This window comes from Rattus norvegicus, chromosome 1 (genome assembly GCF_036323735.1).
Source record: "Rattus norvegicus strain BN/NHsdMcwi chromosome 1, GRCr8, whole genome shotgun sequence".
Lineage (NCBI taxonomy): Eukaryota > Metazoa > Chordata > Mammalia > Rodentia > Muridae > Rattus > Rattus norvegicus.
Window position 1 is genome coordinate 49,587,948 of NC_086019.1, and position 17,138 is coordinate 49,605,085.

At 46.7% G+C, this 17,138-nt stretch overlaps 1 long non-coding RNA gene across 1 annotated transcript; it reads left to right on the plus strand.

Moving 5' to 3' along the window:
- Window positions 1-697: 697 nt before the first annotated feature.
- On the plus strand, window positions 698-13,463 carry LOC120099118 (uncharacterized). The gene is made up of 4 exons (XR_005497978.2): window positions 698-3,173; window positions 6,978-7,138; window positions 7,505-7,600; window positions 13,185-13,463. It is a non-coding gene; the product is annotated as an uncharacterized LOC120099118 (long non-coding RNA).
- The last annotated feature ends 3,675 nt before the right edge of the window (window positions 13,464-17,138 follow it).

Consider the following 17,138-nt stretch of genomic DNA (forward strand, 5'->3'; position numbering starts at 1 on the left):
CTGGAGGAGTTCATCTCCGTCAAGAATTCAGCACCACCTGCCTCAGTTGGGGTTTTACTGCTATGAACAGACACCATGACCAAAGCAAGTCTTATAAGAACAACATTTAAATGGGGCTGGTTTACAGGTTCAGAGTTCTAGTCCATTATCATCAAGGCAGGAATATGGCAGCATCCAGGCAGGCATGGTGCAGGAGGAGCTGAGAGTTCTACATCTTCATCTGAGGGCTGCTAGCAGAATACTGACTTCCAGGAAGCCAGGACTAAGGTATTAAAGCCCATTCCCACAGTGATGTGCCTACTCCAACAAGGCCACACCTCCAAATAGTGCCACTCCCTGGGCCGAGCATATGCAGTCCATCTTACTCCACTCCCTGGACTCCACAGGTTTGTTCAAACACATGAGTCTATGGGGGCCATTCCTAGCTATAGCATAAAAAAAGGTACAGTTAGTCCAACTTCCAAAACCCCTTGTGTTCACAGCATCACCGCATCTTGCAGAATCATCCCTTGTGCTGATGATCACCCGTGTTTCTGCAGTTACCAGTGCACATGGCTTAGATTTCTACCTCAGATATTTCCATAATTCACTTGTCTCTGTGTCCGAATATAAAATTGCCTCGACATAAAATAATATTTGAAGAACTCTGTGTATTCAGAAAGCTGGCTTGAAATCCAAGAAAGGTTAGGACAAAGTGATCTTTGAAAATTGCCTTTCTCGGTTATCGGGATCCAAACAAAGAATTAGAAATAAAACATCCTGCAAACGGGGTGATTAGAATCTGAGTTGTGGATCTTTCAGACTTCGCTGGTACCACTGGCGGAGTTTCAATTCACAGCATACATCACTCAAAGAATTGAAGAATACCCTCCCACCCCCTTTTAAAATTTCTGAGCCCATTTTGACCTGAAAAAAGTGAGCAAAGAAAGTGTAATGACAGAAAGGTTACCAGAGCAACCCCAAACAACAGTGCTCACAGGGCAAATGAGTGACTTTTTGAAAAGAAACTAAACAAAAACAGCAGCGAAATGGACCAGTGAACTTTTTTTTTGTTACAAAAGTCACAGGTGGAGATTGTAAAAGTCTGAAGGAGAAATATAGAAACCGTGTAAACAAATTTGGTTAGTCCCTCTCTCTTTTGAAAATGTTTACTGTAGTCTAGCTTGGGTTTTTGTTTTGTTTTTTATTCTTAGCACTTAATTCTTTTGGTGTGTGTGTGTGTGTGTGTGTGTGTGTGTGTGTGTGTGTGTGTATGTGTGTGTGTGTCAGATTTAGGTGCCTGCTACTTTGTGCAGCTTCACACGTGGATGTTACAGATCCAAACCCCAAGCCCTCACCCTTGTGGAGTAAGCAAGTGCTTTGCAGATGGAGCCATCGTCTGTCTCTCCAGGCCCACAGCCCCACAGATGCCATTTCACTAAGCTGTGACATGTGTGCGGGCTCTGGTTAAGTCTCCGAGGGCAGCCATTTTTCAAGCCTGTTGCACAGTGCCATTCAGAGTAGAGCATGTATGGCGACCTCCTGGGTGGAGGGCTGTGTGAAGCTCTGTCAGAGGCTTCATCCCATAGCTCGTATGTTGTCAGGCTTGGGGTGGGCCTGAGAGCACGCATGTCTCCCTGAGTGTCACCTGCAGCTACCTATTCAGAGCCCTACTTGATGGGCTACTCTGGTGTGTTCTGTTAGTTTTTGGGGGGAGTTAAGTAGTTCCCTTGCTTGGTTACCCCTCTACCCCCTTATTCGTTGCTAGTTTCACATTTATGCCGTTTCCCCGATTAGACTGTAGGCCATCAAGATGGAGGAACTCATTCTGACCCAGGGACTCAAGTCCCTGGAGTCCCATGTGCAGTTCACAAAAGCTCACTTTCCAGAATGACAGAGCAGAATGACAGGCTCCCTGGCAGAAGACGGAATTCTGAGTTTATTGTGCATTTGGACTTATTTCTGCTCCTCAGTGACGTGCTCAACCATGTCTTCCCAGATAAATACATGGGGGTTGTTCCAAAGGCACCCTTCAAGCCTCTTTGTTAAGAACAACCGCCAGGACATTTGCTAGGTGGCTGAACAGAGATATTCTGCTCCCACACTTAGAGCCCAACATCCACCTAAACAGATGCCATTAACTTTATCTTTCCCCCACCTCAAATAAATACGGTATTCCGCTCTCACTGACTCACTTCCAGTTGCCCTGGGTTAAGAAGACCACATGAACTGCAGTTATGTCGTTTTGTTCTGAGCCCGAGTCGCCTGTGTGCCCAGGTGGCACTCAGTTCTCCACAACCGGCTCTACATTTCCCGGACACTGGAAGGCAAGCGTCCTTCATCTATGAGGACACTGTGAATGTCACATTAGGTTTTTATCACAGGTCTTGCGTACACGTGACCAGACAGCATGGTAGATAGGGTGTTGGTTGTCTCTCTCTTGCCAAGGGAGCCAAGGCAGTTTAGACGCCATTCCTTCCCAAGCTTCCTTACTGGGTTTTAGAAGCATTGGGAAAGCAAACACCAGTCTTTCAGGAACAAAGTCAGAATTTATAACAATGCGTCGGGACATCAGTATTTCTTGTGGTGTCAGGGATGGAACATCCTCTTGCCAATGCCAGCCAGGTGATCTGCCAGCAGGCTACACCACAGCCCCAACTCTACAAAGAACTCCAGTAGGCAGGCAGGCCTGATAGCTATGACTTGGAAACAGTTTTCTGGGTAAACTGACCCAGCACTTTAGGGACCAGATTCTTTCCTGCAGCAACCAGGGACGGGGAGCAGCCTACTGGACATCAGGTCATAATTCTTGCTGGAAAAGATAAAGGTTCCGGTTTCTCTTCCACAAAGAGCTCACCACCCAGGAGGTACTACTTCCCCAACTCCCTAGCCCAAACCCTTTGTCTTTTGCTCATAAAATGAGAACATAGAGCGGCCGATTCTGCTGCAATCCTGTGGTTGATTGGATGTGGCCATTACTCTGCCGCTGCCCCTATCAGGAGACAGGGTCTACTTCCCCTGTCCTTGAAGCCACTTGGTCTCATGACTTGGAGAATGCAGCCACGTGAATGTTGGGCAGGCCTGCCACCCAGGCTTCCAGTGGACACCACAGCTTTTACTTTTGTTATCTTTGAGGAAGCCCCGAGACAAGACGTGAGGACACAGGTCTCCCCTTCCGAAGTGTGAGAGGTCAGGTAAGCCTGCACGGAGCCTGCACCAGCTCTTAGATGCGTGTCAGGCCATCCTGGAGTTACATCTGAAAGACTCACGTTTGAGTGAGCCCAAGTGAAGCAGCGTCCCTCACAGGATGACTCAGGGGTCTGGACAAAATAGACACTAGCACTGTCCTCACACGATGAGTCTCCAGGTGGTTGTTATCCAGTGGCAGGGGCCTGCAACAACAACAACAACAAAAAAACGGCTGTAAATCATCGTCACATTTGCTCATGAGCCACCAAGCCAGCACTGCAAACAAGTTGAAAAACAGCAGTGTCTCCCCCACCACAGTCACAGCTTTATTTTGAAACGTCTTAGTGAGTCACTGATACAATGTTTCTCATGGCATGCACCCTGTACTTGTTGGGGTTTAAAACAATTATTAGAGTGTGTGTGTGTGTGTGTGTGTGTGTGTGTGTGTGTGTGTGTGTGCGCGTGCGCGCGCACTGAGAACATATGTAGAAGGCAACTTGAAGGAGTTGATTCTCTTCTGCCTTGTGGGTTCCAAGGATCCAGGGGAAGTTGCCAGGTTTGGTAGGGAGTGCCCTTACCCACTGAGCCATCTTTCCAGCCTCCTTCCTTTCCAGATGATGAATTCTAGATGTGCTGGTGAGAGACAGTAGCTAAGCACGTTCAAAGCTGAGGCAGCGGGGTTGGGGATTTAGCTCAGTGGTAGAGTGCTTGCCTAGGAAGCGCAAGGTCCTGGGTTCGGTCCCCAGCTCCGAAAAAAAAGAAAAAAAAAAAAAAAGCTGAGGCAGCTGGATTGTAAATTTGAGACCAGCCTGAGCTACCTAGTGAAATTCTGTCTCCTCACACTGCCTCCCATCCCCCAAAGATAATAAACTTTAAAGTAGCTGACAGAGATGTTAAATAAAATGCAACCAGCCACGGGCGTGAAGGGAGTTGATGGGTACAAGCAATACAGAAGGGTTGGTTTTTTGGTCAGGAAATAAAATCTCAAGGACAGAGCCACAGGGTTCTGAGTTGGGCTTTACAAACTGCAGAAAAGAATGACTCTCAGTGGCTGGTTTTGAGGGCTGATCTGGGATACCTGGAAATTTAGTTTTCACATTGTTTGTAGTGAGCGGATCAGTAACTTCGTGGGTCTCCACAGTGTGCAAGGTGCCTGAGGAAGCTGGAGAGCATGGCTCTCACACCAGGAGTGTTGGGCAGGACCAGCTCTTGCCAGGCCAGTTCTCCAAGTCATCGACTGCCGTGGACAGGCTTGTCTCCACCCTAGCAAGGGGACACCCATTCAGCTTCTGAAATGCGTGATGGTCTTCACTGCAGGGAGAACGGCCTGCATCCCCATGGGCTGTGGGTGGAGTGAAGAGGCCCATCACAGGGTGATCGCCACACCCCTGAGAGGGGCAGAGGGAAGGGTGAGACACCTCACAGAGTAGACAAGGGGCTTCTACTGGGCTCCTGGACCCTGCACTCAACAGTTCTAACATAGACCGGGGGAGGGGGGAATCTAAAAGGCTTTGGCCTTGTACCACTTTCCAATATTCATTCTCTCTGTATCTCTCTGTCTCTGTCTCTGTCTCTCTCTTGCTCTACTTTTCTCTGTCTCTCTGTGTGTGAGAGAGACAGACAGACAGGGAAAGACAGACAGACAGACAGACAGACAGACACACACACACACACACATATATATATACATATATATATATATATACATATATATATATATATATATATATATATATATAGAGAGAGAGAGAGAGAGAGAGAGAAGACAAAGATTTCTAGGACCATCATGACAAATAGTTGCAATGGAAACAAATACTTAAAACAACATTTGCCTCCAAAGTTCTGATCAGGCTGCTGGTAAATTTGATTTTTTCGGAACCTCTGTCCTTGGCTTGCTGGATACCTTCTTTCTGTGTCCTCTCTGTGCACACTCTCCCAGCCTGTTTCTTTCTCCAAATGTCCTATATACGTCAGTTTAACTACCTCCCTACAAGTTCTGCCTCCCAGTGCCACTTTCAGAGGCGCTGAAGGATTAGACTTCTTGAGGAGAGCACCATTCGGCTCCTAAATACACACGTGTGTAAATGTGTGTCTTTAGTTGGCCAGAAGTGGGTTTGGCCTCTGAGCTACCCTGTTTTAACAGATAAAGATGAACTGAAGAGGCAACACATGTCTTGGAAACAATAGCTTTTGACCCTAGTCCCTGAAGGCAGAGGCTGGGAAAGCTTGCAGGGAGCATGGAGGGCACAGGGCAGGAGGCATAAACTGAAAGTGTTTATGCAAAGTGGCAGGCCAGTCTGGTGCCATCAGGAAGCATCTTGCTATTCTGAGCAAATAGTTAGGATTGAACTCCCACTTTCTTGAGTATGATTCCTTAGCCCCATACTCGGAAGTAACTGTCAAAAGGGAAATTACATTTGTTTTTTTGGCGGCTTTTTTCTTCTTATTTTAAAATTTCTCCCTGATGTGATAGGCCAACAGAACTTCTCCTTTCTTAAATGCAAGCTACTCGGTTCCTGTTTTCTCTCATTGGAAGCATTTCAAATAAAAAGCCAAGAGATCAGACAAACCAAAATGAAATAGCATACTTCCCAACTGAAGGGGACTTCTGCAGGTGACTTGGAGGTTTAAGAGCAGAGGTTGAGGACAATTGCCCAAGCGCAGCAAAACGTGCTAGCTTACACTCTCGGCCAAGAGAGCCAGGGTCTGTTTCAGACCAGAGGCTCCTGTTTCCAAGTGATTCTCACACTGCCTGTGCTCAGCTTCCTGGGTGGAAGACGCATCAGAGGGAAGGCAGAGGGGGACTTCCCCCAGCTTCCCCCAGACAGGCTGGGGTCGCTAAAGCAGAAGATGTCCTTCTTAGGGAAAGAGGTGGGATTTTAAGAGAAGAAGGGGGGGGGAGGAGGAGGAGGAGGAGGAGGAGGAGGAGGAGGAGGAGGAGGAGGAGGAGGAGGAGGAGGAGGAGGAGGAGGAGGAGGAGGAGGAGGAGAAAAATATGAAAATCTGCCCGGGAAGAAACAGTGGATCAATCCATGCTAATATCACCTACCTAACATGGAATTGTCACAAGAAACTACCAGGTAGAAACAGAAAATCCTGTTAACCTTGAAGTGTCTCCCACACCACCATCTCCAGCCCTACTCCCACCCTCCACTCCTCCACACCAGAGCAACGAGATGAGTTAAACACTGCTCACGAGCCCATAAGAGTCCCCAGTGGGTGGTCTTCCTCACTAAGGTTTAAATTTCCTGTTAGCTCACCTTCTTGCACACATCAACTTCAGTTAGTTATGAAGAGACTGGAAAAGAACAAAGAAGGAATATCCCTAGACCTTGCTAGGCGCATGTACCGACCCCCTGCGTGGCGCCTGCAGCGACCCCTTGTGGAGCTCTTGTAGCGGATCTGTGGGCACAGGAATTCATCTGTTTTATCACTCACACTATTCTCATAGAACCTGCTTTCCCTCCATTCCAGAGGAGCTGTTATCTGGGACACCCCATCGCACTGGATCTCTTCCGGAGGTCTCTTCTGAGGCAATGAAGAAATCCATGTAGTTCAAGGGCTAGAGGATCTAGGGGGCCTCACCCAGTCTTGTCTGTGGCCTTCCCCACACTTGTCTATGGTAGTCTTATGTTTACTTCACAGCCAAGTTTAATGGAGTGATGAAACTAGTTTGTCACACCTCCCTCCGTATACTTATGACAAGTGTGGAAATCTGTTCTGTAGGAATTGGTTCAAAACTACGTGAGAAGTGCACCGCAAACTTTTGTGGTGAACAAAAAAAAAAAAAATCTTACTCTGATTTTCAGACACTCTGATCTGCAAACAAGGCTATGGATGAAGCACCAGAGGTGAAGCCCGTCGGCTTCTCATTAAAACCGATGTTACCACTTCATCCGCATTACCCCTGGTATACGGCTGGCATTCCACAGAGGCTTTGGGGGTACCCGAGTGCTTGCAGGGTCCACGTGTGAGTACCACGCACTCCTGGCCACCACTCTACAGCTCTTGATGAGGACGAGTTATCAGATGGGACCGTTCAGAGTTCTGAGGGAGCGAAAGCGGGAATTGGAGCATCTTCTGGCTTCTGGAACATATGCCACCGAAGCCTGCTCTTGAGGGAAAGGAGAGTTTATCGCCTGTGTGGTCAAAACTCTGGTTTCTCTGTGGCCTATCCCGGAAGCCACACTTGTGGGTGTGCCTGGAGGGAAGAGCCTGACTCACTAGAGGGGTGGTGCAGGAAAGTTTCATGGGAGAAGCAGCGACTCTGAATGAGGAAAAGGTGGCCACAGAACTAAGTGGTCAATTTCCTGCTTTTTCTCTTGTTCTTTGATAGTCAGAAGAAGGAAGAGAAACCCTTTGTCCAAAGCTGGACAGGAGCTCTCCTCACTGTTAATGGAGCAGACAGCCTGTCTCTCCCTAAGGAACAGAGGTGAGGGATCTGTAGTTACTGGGGACATTGTACTAAGTGATCTGGGCTAAATGTCCTCTGCGTTCCTCTCCCATGCTCCTTTCCTCTTTCCTCCCTCCTCCCTCCCTCTCTCTCCCTTCTTCCTCCTTCCCTTTCTTCCTCTCTCCTCACTTTCCTTCCCACCATTCTGGTACTCCGGATGGAAGCCAGGATTTCTCACACAGAATGGACAAGAGCTCTAATACGGAGCCACACCCTTGATTTCTTTAACAATGTTTATTTTGAGACGCACTCTCACTAAGAGGTCTAGCTGTCCTTGAACTCACTCTGTAGCCCCACTGGGGGTTTAAGTTGGGATCTTCCTGCCCTAACCTCCTGGGTATAAGGGGATAACTGGCTTGTACCATTAGCCCCTTACTGTTGTGGACTTCTGATAGTAACAAGTTGAACTCTCCTTTTAGCAGAAAGAAAACTATGGCTGGTAAGAATTTCTTTTCCTTCTGCAAGCTTCAGACCATGGTAGCCTCTTTTTTGAATTTGGACATTGGGGTGGTTGTATCCTAGGTCAGTGCAGGGTGCTGTCTGAATCAACCAGAGAGGTTTTGAACCACCCAGGACCAAGGGAACCCAAGCCAACTGATAGGAAATATTTTTAAAGAAGATCGTTGGTACCTATTTTAAAAATTCCTCCTGTTAATATATTTAAAACTTCTAATGGAGTTACAGCACTGATAACCAGTGCTTAGGGTCAATCCCAGAGTCCTCAAAGGTAATGGTTTGCATTTAAAAAGTAATAAGGCCTAAGAATTCATATTTTAAAAGCCCACAGTCAGAAATTATCAATGGGATTTCCCATGCCCCATCCCATTCTATCAATAAAAAGAAAGAAAACAACAACAACAACAATAACAACAACAACAGCAACAACAACAAAAACCAAGTTGAACTATACTGAAAACAATTTGGAGAAGTTTCAGAAAAAAATTTTTTTTAGAAAGTTTATGGATAAGTGAAAAAAGAAAGCCAACTATCATTGAAAACAAATGCCTTTACAGGAATTTCTTTGTGGTGCAAGTCTCATTTAAAGATGGGTAAACAGCATTAGTCAAAAAGCCCCACCCCCGGCTGCCACTAAGCAGCCTTTTGGAAATGCCTAGGACAGAGTTAACTCACGCTGACTCAATGTGGGACTTAGCACATGGTAACAGCAGGGACAGAAGTGGCTGACAAGGTGACTGAATGACTAGACCAGCCGATTCTCTGATCAGCAAGGGCTGTGCCTCCTGACAGACAGACACAGCTCTCTAGGGATGGTGTGAACCTTCTTCCTGTGGCAAAACCATTGTGTGTCTTCATTTGCCAAGATGACACTACACCGTCACCAGTGCACATGTATATGGAGATTGGGGGGCAGTTTCAGAACTGTTATCCCTCAGGAACTGTCTACCTCTTTTTAAAAGAATTATTTATTTATTTTATATGAGTACACTGTAGCTTTTCTTCAGCCACACCAATCCCATTGCAGATGGTTGTGAGCCACCATGTGGTTGTAGGGAATTGAACTCAGGATCTCTGGAAGAGCAGTCAGTGCTCTTAACTGCTGAGCCATCAATCCAGCCCCCAATCATTCCTCCGCCCTCTTTTAAAGGCAAGGTCTCTTACTAGTTTGGAACTTGCCAAGTAGGCTAAGCTGGCTGGGTAGTGAGCTCTATATATCTGCCTGTCACCAAAAATGTGCCCTACCATGTTCAGCTTGTTCCTTTCTTTGTTCCTTTCTTTGTTTCTTTCTTTCTTTCCTTCTTTCTTTCTTTCTTTCTTCCTTCCTTCTTTCCTTCCTTCTTTCTTCCCTCCCTTCCTTCCTTCCTTCCTTCTTTCCTTCCTTCCTTATTTGAAAATATTATTTATTTAATGTATATGAGTATACTGTAGCTGTCTTCAGACACACCAGAATAGGGCATTAGATCCCATTACCGATGGTTGTGAGCCATCATGTGGTTGCTGGGATTTGAACTCAGGACCTCTGGAAGAGTAGTCAGAGCTCTTAACCACTGAGCCATCTCTCTAGCTCCTTTCTTTCCTTTTCTCTTTGTTAGTGTTTTTTGTTTTTGTTTTTGGTTTTTGGTTTTTTTTTTTTAAAGACAGGGTTTCTCAGTATGGCCCTGGCTGTCCTGGAATTTATTCTGTAGCCCAGGCTGGCCTTGAGCTTTCAGAGATCTCCCCGCCTCTGCCTCCCTAGTACTAGAATTAAAGGCATGGGCCACCACAGCCTGGCTTCACATCCAGCTTTTTTTTTTAAAAGTATTTATTTAATATATATCAGTACAGTGTAGCTTGTCATCAGATATACCAGAAGAAGACATCAGATACCATTACAGATGGCTATGAGCCACCATGTGGTTGCTGGGAATTGAACTCAGGACCTCTGGAAGAGCAGTTGGTGCCCTTAACCGCTGAGCCATCTCTCCATCCCCACATCCAGCTTTTTAAATGTGGGTTCTGGAGATAGAATTCAGGTGTCCATGCTTCTGAGGCAAGTTCTTCCAGACTTAGCTATTCCCATGTCCAATAACGACACTGCCCTAAGGCATGGGGTAATTGTTGACCTCTGGCTTTCCTTTACCCTTGCTGACTTTTGTGGCTTCGCCTTCCTATTCACTAATGACATGGCCTCAGGGGTGAATATATCACAGTAGCTTTAGGACGAAGTAGAACTCTGAGGCTGACATCCAAGCCCTTTCATGGTGACATCACAGTGTGCTTTTGGCGCCATAGAGTGGGGACAGGGAACAGTGCTTTAGAAAAAATAACTTTCTAGTGAGACGATGCACTGTCAGGAGTCCACGAGAGCGTCCTCGTCTCCTGTGCTGCTGCAGGACTTTAAAGACTTGTGTTCATCTGCTCCTGAGAATAAGCATGTGATGAGGCACGAAGGAAAGCAGAGTGTGTGTTGCTCACCCTGGTCTGCCAAGGAAACAGACCCCGGGTGAACCAAGAAGATGATTAGATGAGTCCGTGTTACCCTGGAGCACTGCTTCTCGACCTTCCTAACACCGCAACCCTTTAAGACCCCCAACCATAAAATTAATCAGTTGCTACTTCATAACTAGTTTTGCTACTGTTAGGAATCGTAATGTAAATATCTGTGTTTTCTGATGAACTTAGGCGACCCCTGTCAAAGGGTCGTTCAAACCCAGAGTGGTGATAACCCACAGGTCTAGAATTGCTGCCCTAGTGGATGTGACATGGCCATTCTCTGCCAGGGTGAAGTGGTTTTCCAGGAGATGTCTCCATTCCCTGGTAGTGGAGGGCACAGGCTTTCCCACAGCTGGACGGGAAAGCGGCTGTTGTAAACCCAAAGAAGCAATTACGGAAAGAGAAAAGATGTCAGTGCCACCTGCTTTGAAACACTTACTTCAGATGATACCAGGGCATCTGTGCCAAAGAAGAAGTGAGTGGCTCCTGGGCCATGTGCTCACAACAGTGTTTGGCACAGGACCAAGGGACTGTGGCTATTAGTGTCACAGTGTATAGACTTAGTCTGAGTCTTTTGTGTCAGAGAATGTGTCACAGATAATTTATTTTGGCTCCTACCTGCACCATGAGTTGATTCTATGAGGTTGTCTTAGGATCACAGCCACCTACGTAAGGATGGAATACAGAACATTTTCCTGAACCCTGTAGCAAGCAAAGCGAAGCTACACAAAACCTACTGCTTCTCCTCGCTCCAGCTCTGCGGCTGCCAAGTCCCTGGGGCCAGCCATTAAAGCCGGTGGTGGGTTCTTGAATGAGATTCCAGGTTTCTCAGCCACAACCTGGGCATGTTTAAGAGTTGCAAAGTCAGAGCTGAGAGTTCTGTCTTCATCAAGCCTGCTAGTGGAAGACTGACTTCTAGACAGCTAGGATGAGGGTCTTAAAGCCCACACCCACAGTAATACACCTACTCCAACAAGGCCACACCTACTGCAATAAGGCCACACCTACTGCAACAAGGCCACACCCACTCCAACAAGGCCACACCTCCTAATAGTGCCACTCCCTGGCCCAAGCTTATCCAAACCATCTCAGCTATCTTTTAAACCATCTCATTTCTCAGTCCTTGACAACATGTGCCAACAGCTCCTTTAATCCCCTGCCCCTGACATTTTAAATGGCAGATAAAGTTACTGTAAAAATATTACTTTTATTTCGCATGGATATGCATGTGCCTGAGTGCACATATGTTATGTGTACCATGTTCATGCAGGAGCCCTCAGGGGTCAGAAGAGTGTGACAAGTGTCCCAGAACTGACACACAGCTGTGAGCCACCCAGTGGGTGCTGGGAACTGAACATGGGTCTTCTGCATCATGAACAGTAACTGTTCTTAACCACAGAACCATCTTGCTAGCCTCTACAGTCAGTATTTTAAATTTTGCCCAGAGAAAATGGAAAAGGTGAGGACCACATGCATGAGTCTTTGTGATTATTAGTGATTTCTAAATCTCCATGGCACTGGAGATGGGGTGGGGATGACGATCTGTTCCAGAAAGGACAGGGCTGATGAGGTATACTGAGATGTTTTCATAAGCAAGATTTCTCTGAAGACATCTGCAGTGCCTAGTTTCTGTTTGGGGATGAGCTACGTTTACAAATACTGACCAGCGTCTGACCTGGAGTCAACAAGCAAGTCCTGATTCCACGAGGCTCCTTACCAAATGGCTCCTGCCTCCTAGCTGATGGATGGTGAGAGAAAGAAGGCTTCAGAGAAATGCGTGGGAAAGATCAGGAAGATTCAATTCGACCCATAATATTTTGATTGTTACCAGGTGGCAGGCTAGAGGCTGTGGGCTGAGGGCTCTGGTTCTCCAGGTCTGAAGATGGAGTCTACTAGAGCCAAGGGAGTGGGTTAAAAAAGTGACGGAGACAAACCTAAACAATAGTAACATCACCTTAAGGTTCTATATGGAAGGAACAAGCCCTAAGCTTTGGGGGTCTTGTTCTTTGACCCAGTAGACATGACGTTCATTGCCAAGGAAAGCACCATTAAGAAGCTGTGTACAGATCATCATCCTACACATTTGAACTCAGAGAAGGGCTCTAAAATCTCAGAGGAGTCTAGGAGCATGGTGTGGAAACTCAGACACCTCCATCTCATGTCTCTTCTTGATGGAGCCCTGAGATAGCTCTGTATCTTCTCAGAGACCAGCATGAGAGCAGCTCTTGTTCCCGTACCCACCTTTCTAAGTGATAGATTCACACATTGGCTACATGGTCTCAAGAGTGCCAGAAGGAAAAGCCGGGCCGAAGTTCATATCCTAAATGCTTTACAGGGAAATCAGACTGTTAATTGTTGGCGGTCTGGACCTGTCAGTGAATTCCACTCAATGTTGCTACATCTCAATGCAGGAACCCCCAGCTCCACCTGTTTGGTTCAAATGACAACTTCATCCTAGGTCCTTTTCCTTACATGTCTCATAGACTCTGGCTTGACTGCTGGAGTTTTCAGCCAGAGACAATGCTCCAAGTTGAGCCTTGTGAAAAGCCTGACAAGTTCTCATGTAGGAGGTTGGCCCCTGCATCATTTTTCTCCACTCTGCTACCTGATTGACCATCTATTCCATTTTCAGACAACGCTTGGAAGTCAAGAAGGAACAGCAAATGTGAGGCAGCTGATGGCCAGTGGCCTTGGCATGTACTACTACAGATGACCTCTTTCTACCAGACTCAGAGTTTTAGCAGGAGGAGGACCTGGCTGACACTGGACACGGCTTCAATGGCATAGCATTCTTTATAGAGTTGGAAGAGAACAATGGCCACACAGACCCTATCACAGTGACGACCTGTGGTCAAGAATTTCGATTATGAAAAGCAGCAATAATAAACAAGAGTAATTATTTTCTCCATTATTTTAAGTTTGAAAGTGCCAAGAGTCAATGAAATCTGCCTCCTTTTATTAAGGGATTCACTAGCTTTGTTGTTATACATAAAAAATAATAATAAAAGCATAATTTAACAGATCAAAGGGATAGTACAACACCAGCCCAACAACAGGCACTTAATGGACAATTTAGAGGCATCTGGATTCATCGGGAGCTTTGAAGGAAGAGTAAGGGTTTGTGAGTACAGAGAGGGTTTGAAGCATTCCTTTCTGACAGGACGAACTTGAAGGTTTCCCTGCCAACCCCAGGGACCACCACTGGCTACCACAACAGAATCTACATTCGGCCAGGAAGACCAAGTTCTGAGCATCCAGTAAACATTCAGCCCAGCAATAGTGTGCTTTGGGGCTCCCAAGCTCTTCTTTCCTGTGAGGTGCCTAAATTTCAACTGTGCTGAAGAACTGTAGCCTGAAAGCAGCCGTAGCTTTGGCAAAGAGTATAGAAGTGAAGAGACAGAGTAGGGGATGGCCTCCATCATCCCTCTGTTTGGGAGGGGGGCGGCTTTATCTCTCTGAGTCAGAGGAATGGAATAGCCAGGGAGTGCAAAACAACGGGTCATAAATCACGCTTAGCCTCAGCGTTTTTCAGAACATCTCAGCCATGAGGCACTCAGCCCTCAGCCGCGCTAGCTGGAGGACTCTGGTACCTTTGGGAGTTGTTGGGACTGAGGGGGAAGAGAGAGTGGGGTGGGGTCATCCTAACACTTCTTCTCCTGAAGACCAACGAAAGGATTTCATCGCTGCCTAGCAAAACCCCACTTACTCTTTAGGGCAGGCTGACCTGCCAACTCTAAGTATATATATTTATGACAATAATTTTCTCCTGAAACAATAAAGAAGAAATATGGCTGCATTCCACTCTCCCACCTCATGCCAGTACCAGGGCAACTGGGATTGTTTTGACTGCAGAGATACACGGCAGCTCTTCCCTACGCACAGATATGCTCTCCCTGTGGTTTCCCTGACGCCCATACCATTGTGGCAATTTAGTTCCATAAAGGGTACCCTTACCATGCCAACACTGACTCTTATTTAAAAGCAAATGGAAAGCCAAGTCCCTCCTTCAGAATTCTATCTTGTGAGAGAGTTGGTCGGAGTACACCAAGGGCCGGGAGACGGCTAGGAGGCTGATGCTCTTTCAGGCACATTTTTGTCTCTATGGCCGACACGCCTGGCGCCACACTCTCTCTGCAAATAACACAACCCCTTTCTCCTCCCCTCATCTCCCCCATCCCGCTTCTCCTCTTCCACTCCATGACCTGAACATCGTCTCTCCACCCAAGATACTCAGAGAGGCCAATGCTGGCATCTGGTCTGTGAAGATTGAAAGGACTCAAACTCAGAGCCACTGAAAGCCCCTTCCCAAGTTCTGAAAATGTAAATATGTTCTCCATGCTCAGAGTAGTCCTCCTGCAGTAACCCCAGGCACAGTCCCATTGTGCCTTCTGGTCTCTTCAGGAACACGTTTTACATACCCATACTTAAGGGGAGCTGCAGCCCCAGGGTATTTCATATTTGTTGGTGCTACTGTGTTATTGAAACGCCCACACTGCCTATTTTGGTGATTATATAGACTATAAGCCAAGTGCATGATATCCTCCTTTTCTACCAGCTCAGTAGCAGGACAAAGGACATTTTGGTCCAGTAAGATGTAATGGTGTTTTAGTTCATTCAAAGAAAAATGAAGACTAAGGGATGGTTAATGTTTTCTTTTCAGGGATACAGGCTTATGCCTCTAAATCCACTTTAAGTTCTCTCTCTCTCTCTCTCTCTCTCTCTCTCTCTCTCTCTCTCATTTATTTATTTATTTATCTGTCTTTACTGAAACAGAATATGAACACATAAGCTGTGAACTATGATCATAAGGTAGTGGTGCGAGCATCAGAAGCCCCACGAGAAACGCTGTCTTTGTTCCTCAGCTGCTGTCTCTCTGTGCTCATTAAAATGTGTGGTCAAGGATGGGGACTGTGATAAGCCAGGGAAGGGAGGAGGTGGAGCACATCTGTTTGGGAGAGCGCTCTGCGCCATGCATGCTGTGGTGTGTAGCACGAGTCCTCCCTAATGTGACAGACAGCTCGCCTCGCTCACAGCTGGTTATGAAATCATGCAGACTTGACTCCGGGTGGTGCATTGCAGCTTCAACCATCCCCTGGGGCACAGTACCAGGATGACAGTTTTCACAAGCTCCTGGAAAGGACCACATTGCTCTTCTAGGGATATACCCTTTTACAGCCAGGGTAGAGGATAGTGCAACCTGGATGTCACCTCTACACCCAAGATGCCCAGAGGGGTCATTGCTGGCAGGTCCTAGGAACCTCTATTCACAGTCTAGCTAGTATTATTGGGTCAGAAATCTCAGCATTACTCTTGGAGAAAGTTTGTCTCCTCCTCTTTTAAACTTGAATTCCTATAGGACATCTTGCTTTGAAGGAATTTGGGGTCCTTCATGAAGGACCCCAGTGGTAGCCACATTGATTGGGAGAGAAGTTGACCATATGGGATTTCTCTCATCAGTGGACATAGGGGATTGCCCCCTGCACGGGGTAGATCATGTGATCAATCACTAAGAGGAAACTGGGTGATTGCTGCATATCAAGGATGACCATCTGGAACCTGGGGGATTCACTGGGCTGTACCTCCTTATTTCCTGTCTTAGGAAAGTGAAAGCAAAACCATTGGAAGAAGGAAGGATGCGGGATGCGGGATGCGGGAAGCGAGATGCCGGACCGTTGAGGACTTAGATCCCAGAGGAGCTAAGAGCTGAGTTGCTATGTAGAGAGCCCCAGAAAGCTGGGGGGAAGCTGAGCACAGAGGACACACAATACTAGTGGAGGAAGTTACAAGTGTCAACCACAGGCTCATGACTGGTTTACAAGAGGAACCGAGTAACCATCACATGTCCATGGCGTGTGTGAACACGAGTACATGCATGTTTGTAATATGTTTCTTCTTTTCTCTTCATTTCTTGGAACAAATTTATCAGAGATTATTTTAGTCATAAGGTAATATCATGTTCAGAGAAGACACTGGCTGAATTTAAGGAACGGTCACTCCATAATGACAGATTATGTCCCAGGAAATATCAGCTATGACTGTTAAACTGTTGGGATATTGTATTTCCTCATTCATGGGGGAAGATAGCAATCTCTCTCTCTCTCTCTCTCTCTCTCTGTGTGTGTGTGTGCGTGCGTGTGCGTGTGTGTGTGCATGCGTGTGTGTGTGTGCGTGTGTGTGCATGCATGTGTGTGTGCGTGTGTGTGTGTGTGCGTGTGTGTGCATGCATGTGTGTGTGCGTGCGTGTGTGTGTGTGTGTGCATGCACATTAGAAGAGAGATTCACATCTTGCAAATCTGAAACAAAAGAATTCATGGGTGATTCAAATATGAGAAGAGTATGGGGCAGAGACTCAGTCATAGGGCAGACTGTGGTTATTAAGCCATGACTCAATCCCAAACCCACCATCCTAGGTGCCTGGAAGGCATGGTAACCCTGCAGGCCTCATTCCTGCTCTTCTCTCAGTCTCCCTGTGCAGATGGAGAGGGAACACTCCCTCCTGGTTTCTCTTGTTCTGCACGATGTCATTCTGCTTTCTGTTGGCGTCTCCTGAGGAAGGTTTTCTTTATGCTGACAGCAGCATTCACAT